At 52.9% G+C, this 7,462-nt stretch overlaps 1 long non-coding RNA gene across 2 annotated transcripts; it reads right to left on the reverse strand.

Moving 5' to 3' along the window:
* Positions 1-2,081: 2,081 nt before the first annotated feature.
* On the reverse strand, positions 2,082-3,841 carry LOC138100182 (uncharacterized). Of its 2 annotated transcripts, XR_011146795.1 has the most exons (3): positions 3,348-3,836; positions 3,091-3,196; positions 2,082-3,015 (listed from the first exon to the last, which is right to left on the reverse strand). It is a non-coding gene; the product is annotated as an uncharacterized lncRNA (long non-coding RNA). The 2 variants fall into 2 exon arrangements; XR_011146794.1 differs by having other exon boundaries at positions 2,082-3,196; positions 3,348-3,841.
* Between the last annotated feature and the right edge of the window lie 3,621 nt (positions 3,842-7,462).

A 7,462-nucleotide genomic window follows, 5' to 3' on the forward strand; every position in this document is an offset into this window, starting at 1 on the left:
GGCACACCCTTCAGTCGTTTTGACCCGTGTAATCACTTCCCCAGTCTCCTACACCATCCAGTATCACTCACTGTCAGAAAATCTTTCTGTTCTCAACGGCTGCAGCTTTAAATGAGAAATTTCAACGTGGCGAAGGTTCAGGAGTGCTGGAGGCAGCTGCTATTTCCAGCCTGTGTGTCCCGTACTTTGCCTAAAAAGCAGCTGGTATCTGGATGTTTAGACGCTCTTTTAGACATCTGAGGATGTAGAAAGCGTCATCTCCACAGCGCACCAGGGAGACGCGGTCACCCCGCGCCGCTAACACCGGACCAGCTCCTGCTCTCTGCCTGCAGCCCCGCTCCCAGCACAGTTCAGGCTGCTCTAATTCAGCACTGCCAGTCCCTCCCTGATGTACCGAGGTGCCTGCAGTGAGGTTCATGGGGCTCAAAACTAACAGCAAGTTCCCAGCTTTAACTTTCAGCTGGTTTAGCCCTGAAGCAGGTCAGCAGAGTCACCAAAATCCCCAGAAATGGCCCAAGGAAGGGACAAAGTGCCCAGCCAAGGCTGTGCAAGTGGTACTCAAGTGGTGACTTACGCTGTCCCAAGAGCAGCCCTGGGACTGCAGCCTGACATCCCTGAGGAGCCGCATTTCCTCAGGAGCAGGAGCGGCAGCCTGGTGGGTGTTTAGCACTTTAGCACTCAGATGGACAGCTCTTCCCGTGCCTCCCCACGGCCCTCAGTGAGGAGCAAACCCCCTGCCTGCAGAGCACAGGTGATCCCTGCGGGGGAAGCTCAACACAAGCTCCCAGCCGTGTCCCCAGCCATTCCCTTCCTGTTGTCAGCAGCTCCCCATGCTTCAGGACAGCACCCAGAGCACCTGTGCTCATGGCAGGTGACCTCAGCTCCCATTCTGGACAGCCCAGTGCTGTGCTGGGTCATGGTGGCCACAGCCTCGGCCACTCACCACGGGCCTGTGCTGTCCTGGGATGCACAATGAAATCTCTTTTTCCATAGCAGCCCATCCTGTCATAGAGAGCAGAGTCCCAGCACCTGCTGCAAGGTTCAAGTTTCAACACCCAGGATTCGTGCCAGGGACAAGGTGACGCTCAGCCTCCCCTAAGCAGCACCTCCTGCTCCGTTAAACATCGCTGCCGGTGTCATTCTGGGGTCGGAGCAGCAGCAAGTTCAGGCTGAGAAGAAAGCTCTTATCAGAACCCCTGGAGTTCACCCTGGTGGTCCCAGTCACACTCAGGAGGTCACTGCGTGGCTGCCAGATGAAGAATCATTGGTGCCTGGTGGGTTAATGCAATGCTTATTTTTAAAACCCATTAGCCTACAGAACTGCAGGATGCTTATTCTGTAGGAAGAGCTGGAAAGCACCCCGTTGTTGTGCCAACTTTTAGCAGTTCATAAGGCAGTCAGGTGTGACTTTGGTGCTGCCAACCACCAGGGACCACCAGAGAGACCCCCCAGGACAGAGGCACGCGTGCGTAAAGGGAAGAGGAAGTACCTTAATGATCCCGGGGAAATGATTAACAGATGTGTGTTTGTTGGAACCCTGGGTTCTGGGAGTTTCAGCCTTTCAGTGCTGAGAGGCAGTGATCCTCAGAAACACACTGCACTCGACCCAAAACCCTGGGAAAAGCTTCCTAAATCATGTGATAACACTGAGGTGGTTGCTGTGTAATTAAAAGTTGTGTCGCTGGGTGAAATATGTGGAAATGTAGAAAATTAGGTTTAGAACATATAGGTAATAATAGGTTACAACATGGAGGATTTTGGGTGTGGATTTATGTCTTCCTTCTTCTCCTTCTTCTCAAACCTGAATGTTCTGTCATTGGGCCAAAAGTTCCGCACTGCAGAACTTGGAAAGTTAGTAATTGGGTTGTAAGTAAAAACATATCTCATATCTGGTTAGTTTAGACTTTAAAAAGCTTGGCAAATTAAAACTCACAGCTGTTTCCCACCCTTCCAACAAAGAGGCACACTCTGTGCAGCCGTGGCACTGATAAGACATAATAAACAACTAAGTCCGAACAAGAATCCTCGATCTCCTGCGTCTCAGTTCAAACTCTGAGTAAAAAGAACTCGAGATGCAAAGATAAAGAAGAAAAAGCGATATATGTTTATTCCAGGAAAACCAAGGAGCGTGTATGTAAAACCGAGTATATAAACAAGAGCATTTTCTGTCAGCAGTGCGTGCACCTGGTGGAGTTCCGCCCCATCCATCCAGCCAAACAAAGAACCCCTGCTTCTTAGTGCTGCATCGCTGTGGAGGAGTTTATTTGCTTTATTTTTGGCGACAGTGCTATCAGTGATGTCCTCATTGAAAACTTTTACATGGGTTGAGTGTTTTGCTTCTCGTGCTCACTGGGCAGCGAGCGGCTGTGCTGGGATCAGCAGGGGCACGGGAGCTGCTCCGGAGGGTGCAGGAGCAGCCTCACCGAGCCCGTTCCCTCGCATTCTCCCGCTGCCCCCTCTGGAAGCTGCCCTCAAGGGACCCCCAGGGAGAGACCACTCAGCACCCCAGCCCTGGGAAGGAGCCGGTGATGTCCTGGGAACCTGACCTTGAACAGATCGGGCTGGGATCCTCCAGCAGCACTTACCCAGCCCGGGGACCACCCACACCAGAGCAGAGGGAGAAGCCCTTCAGGAAGCAGCTGCCCATGGAGAACCCAGACAGGAGCTTTCTGCAGGAAAACACGTGAGATAGCTCCTCAAACAGAGATCTGAAATGCACAATAAAGAAAATGCTCACAAAACGTCAGTAAACCATTTCCCAGCCACCAAAATCCATGCAATGTAATCAGACAATTTAGTTTAAACAGCACAATATGATGGGCTTCTTGTCTTTGCTCTGCAAAGAACAAAAATTACAGCATTTCCTCTGAAGACAATTCCTTCTTGAATAACACATTCCTCAACTTCACCTGAGGTTGGGGTTTTGTACCGAATACAGACGGGTGAAGGAGCCCTGACAAGCTGGCTCTGGTGTTAGAAAACGTCTCGGTGTGTGGACAGGAGCTGCACCACGCGCTGTAAAGTGAAATGAGCGTGGAAGGAGCGTGGCTGGTCCCAGGGAGCTCTGATCCCTGCAGAGCCTCATCTGACCTGGGTGGGCCAGCGCAGCTGCACCGGGATCACAGATCACTGCACTTCCAGCCGCCGCATCAAAGATCACCTCAGCAGATTCCTGTCGAGCACTCACCGCTGCTTGCTGTGCACGAGAGGGGAATTGGGTGGGGAGTAGCAACAAACTGACATTTACTGGCTTTCTGAATTATCCAAAGGAAATGCAATCAATTGCTATGCAAAGATTTATTGCTAATTATACGCAATTAAGTAATTTCATTAAATGTATCACTTACCATGCCCACAAAGACATTTCCTTCAAAGGAAAAGCAGAGGGCTTCAAACCATGCCACAGAAGAGCCCTCATTTAAGCAAGGCTTTGACAGTTTCCTTTCTTCAAACCACGACAAACTCACACCATTAAGACCTTTTTTTCCAAACCTGACTTTCATGGCCGTTCACTTGTGCCCTGGGAGTCCCACCTTAAAAATGAGGACATTGTTTCATCCGCAATGGTTTTGTTTAATTCCAAGGTTACAGCTCAGCCTGGTCATTGCTGCAAACCCTTCGGTGTGTGTGAAACGCTGCTGAACAAACATCAGTAACTGTGCTCTGCTCCCTGCCTGGGACCGCCCCTTCAGGCAGCAGCCGAGCCTCTGCAGTCCTCACTGAATTCCCCTGCACTGCCATAGCCACGGAGAGCCTGGAATCGCGGAATCTCCGAATGCTTTGGGTTGGAAAGGGCCTCCCAAACCACCTTGTCCCACCCTCTGCCACGGGCAGCACCTTCCGCCAGCCCAGCTCGCTCCAAGCCCCATCCAAGTGAAACAAGGGGCTGCTTAGTGCAGCCACTGACCTCAGGCTCTGCCCCCAAATATTTGGGAAATATCCAGTGCTGTGTTGACTTAAAGGTAGCGCCTGTAATCAGGATGTATTTTTAATTTTCTTTTAACCATTACTGCCCTCAAAGTGGGTTTGCCTGAGGAGAAGAGAAGCTCAAACATGCAGGTGTGAGCAGGCTGCTTCCCCTGGAGAAATCAGAGCAAACACAGAGTTCAGATCTGTGATTTGAGGGGTCCCAGCTGACTGGAAGCTGGCAAAGGTTGTCCCGATTTCCAAGAAGGGCAAGAAGGAGGACCCCAGACACTACAGGCCTGTCAGTCTGACTTCAATACCCGATAAAATCAGGGGAAAGTTTATTCTGGGAAGTATTGAAAAACATCTGGAGGACAATTACGGCGTCAGTCAGAGCCAGCACGGCTTCATGAGGGGAAAGTCCTGCTCGTGAAATCTTATTTCCTTCTAAGACAGGGTGGAAGCCAGTGGATGGAATCTTTCTGCATTTCAGCAAAGCTTTGGTTGCTGCGTGTCCCAGAATGTTTCTGGAGAACATGTCCAGCCCCCAGCTGGATAAACACATTGTGTGGTGGGTGAGCAACTGCCTCGTGGCTCGGGCACGAAGGGTGAGAGCCACTGGGGTGGCACCAGGCTGGCAGTGGTCACTGGTGGGTTCTGCAGGGCTCTGCTGCCATCCTGTGCTCTTCAACCTCTGTTAATGGCCTGAACGCAGGACTTGAAGGAATCCTGAGTAAATTTGCTGATGACACTGAACAGGGAGGAGCTGTCGACAGCCTTAAGGGCAGAGAGGCTCTGCAGAGAGACCTCGCTGGCAGACAGAGGTGGGCAGTCACCAACTGCGCGGGGTTTAACAAGGGCAAGTGTCGGATTCTGGCCCTGGGATGGGGCACCCCGGCTTTGTGTACGGACTGGGGAAGGAGAGGCTGGAGAGCAGCTGCAGGGAGGGACCTGGGGGGTCCTGGGCAGTGGCAAGTTGAACACGAGTCAGCAGTGCCCTGGCAGCCCAAAGTTCCACCGTGTCCTGGGGGCATCAGGCCCAGGGAAGATGGTCTCTGGCAGCTGAGAGTCTGTGGGATTGAGACTCTTGCCTGTGATAATAGATCATGGGAATGAAGTGGCTCAATACTTTTGAGGCCCTGGAGTTTTCATTCAGTCTTTGACTTTCCTTTCTCTCTTTTTGTGTTGGAATTGCCATGACCTGAACGTGCTTTCTGTAAGGGTGAGTGAGGCTCTTCCCTCGCAAAGCAAAGGCAGTGGCCAAAAGGCAGCTCAGCCTCAGCAGGGACCGCACCCATGAGCTGGAGCTGCCGGTGGAGCATCAGCTGCTCGGGTGGCCTCTGGGGAGAAGCAGGGCTGTCCTCTGCTCCCGCTGACAGCTCCGGCGGCTCTGGGAACCTGCGTGCCCGGGCAGCCCCAGCGGTGCCAGATGTGCCCGGGTAGCCCCAGGGGTGCCAGATGTGCCCGGATAGCCCCAGCGGTGCCAGATGTGCCCGGGCAGCCCCAGGGGTGCCAGATGTGCCCGGGTAGCCCCAGGGGTGCCAGATGTGCCCGGGTAGCCCCAGCGGTGCCAGATGTGCCCGGGCAGCCCCAGGGGTGCCAGATGTGCCCGGGCAGCCCCAGCAGTGCCAGATGTGCCCGGGCAGCCCCAGCAGTGCCAGATGTGCCCCCGGGACAGGCGCTGCCCTGGGAGGGCGAGACGTGGGGCTGAGCCCTGAGCCCGAGAGCGGCTCTGGAGGAGGCAGGGGCAGCTCCGCTCCTCCCTGCAGGGTTTGTGCCCTGCTCGGAACCAGTTCCCATCCAGTGGGGCACAGAAGTCATCCCAGGGTGTGGACGAGCGCTCCCGAAGGTGAGAGCGAAAAACGCCTAAGGAGCATTTTCCAGGTAGGCTTAATTTTTAGTTTTTAAGTCCTGTGCTAGTGAGGAATCTTTGATGGAGTGAGGAAGACTTTTTTGCTGCCTAGGAGAGCTGTTGATATATCACCAAAAAGAGCAGAGAAAAAAAAAATCCACTCTTGGATGTCGCTGGATTCTTAAGCTGTATTTTGAGCCTTAAATGCTACAACCCTTCTCACACCAGGGATTTCAAAAGATCCCTAAACCCCATTTTTTTTTCTCCTTATATGGTTTCTCTGTAACCATATAATATAACCATGTAACGTCTTCTCAGACGTTTTACTTTTCATGAATATTTTTAAACAGAAAAAACATTTTTTGGCTTCTTCTTACATCTGCCCCTTTTCAAGAAGGAAGAAGAAATCCTCTGAAACAGATCCCAGGTGCGGGATTGCACAGCTATGGGAACTGAGCACATCCATAAGGAGCATTTGGGTTAAACCCTGCTGGCTAGGGAGTAGAGCCTTAGAAATGGTGCACTTTGGAGCAGCAGCTCTGAATACGTATTCTGAGCCATCCATCTGCCCAGCTCCCCAGCAGGAAAAAACAATGGAACACCCTGAATAGCTTCTTTTTGGCTGATAATTAGCCTTTTCTTCAATGTCTGCCATAGAGAGGACTGTGCTAAATGGGGTGGGAGCAGTTAGGAATAAATTTCAGCCCAACAAATGCGGTCTCTCTAGTGAGGCTCTGGTGAAGTGAAAAGTAAAAGAGATGGAAATGCCTTTCTGGAGGCTCTGCACGGGCACCGGTCTGTTCCACTCTGCAAGGCTTTGTACAGGGCAGGGAGGCCTGGGCTGGCCTCTGGACAGAGGACTCTGACCCGAGGAGAGAGCCAGAGCTCAGGCTGGGATCCAATAGGAGCATCTCCCGTTCTGACAAAGTCTTTCAAAGCGGAGCAAATCCCGGCTCTGGGTATTCACCAACGCAAACTGCGCCATGAGCCCAGGGCTCCCCTGAACTCCCCTGCCCGGGGGCTGCTCCTGCAGGCGGTCTGTGAGGACACTCGTTTTCCCGGCTTCTGCCTGACCTTTGCGAAGCCCAGCAGAAGCAGAAGTCTCTGTTCGTTGACCGTGACCGCACAACTCCTGCAGTTTCCCAGCAGGGTGAGGACAGTCCGTGTGCTCCGACCTCTCCCTGCTGTAAAATTGCTGTCCAGGCAGACACTGGAATTGGTGCAGCATTTTAGACTGATTTTCTGCAGGGCTGGCTGGAGTTCTACCAGGTAAACCCTCTCTCTGCTCCTGGCCTGAGCTCTTGCCCTGTTTGCAGCCTCTTCCACAGTAATGACTCTTATTGTGGTGCTAATGGCAGGGGCGGACCGTGCGAGCGCACCCGTGAGTGCAGGCTGCGGGGCAGGGCTGTTCTTCAGCGTTGCTTTGATCGTTTTTCACCGCTCTGTCACCTGCCAGCACTTAGGATTCGGTGGCAAAAACGGAAGGAGGAAATTCCCTGTCTGTATTTCCATGATTACTACCCACTGGCATTGAACACCCGGCTCTCGCACAGATGAGAAGCTGCTCCACGTGAGACCCCTTGCGTGTTCCGTGTCCGGCACAGGCATCACCGCGTAGGTCTGGTTTCAGAGGGTCTCCTGAGACGTGGTGAGGCAGGTGATAGGAAAGGTGGGTGCTTCCGAACTTTGGGGGGGAAATGACAT

Source organism: Aphelocoma coerulescens, chromosome 30, assembly GCF_041296385.1.
Source record: "Aphelocoma coerulescens isolate FSJ_1873_10779 chromosome 30, UR_Acoe_1.0, whole genome shotgun sequence".
Classification (NCBI taxonomy): Eukaryota; Metazoa; Chordata; class Aves; order Passeriformes; family Corvidae; genus Aphelocoma; species Aphelocoma coerulescens.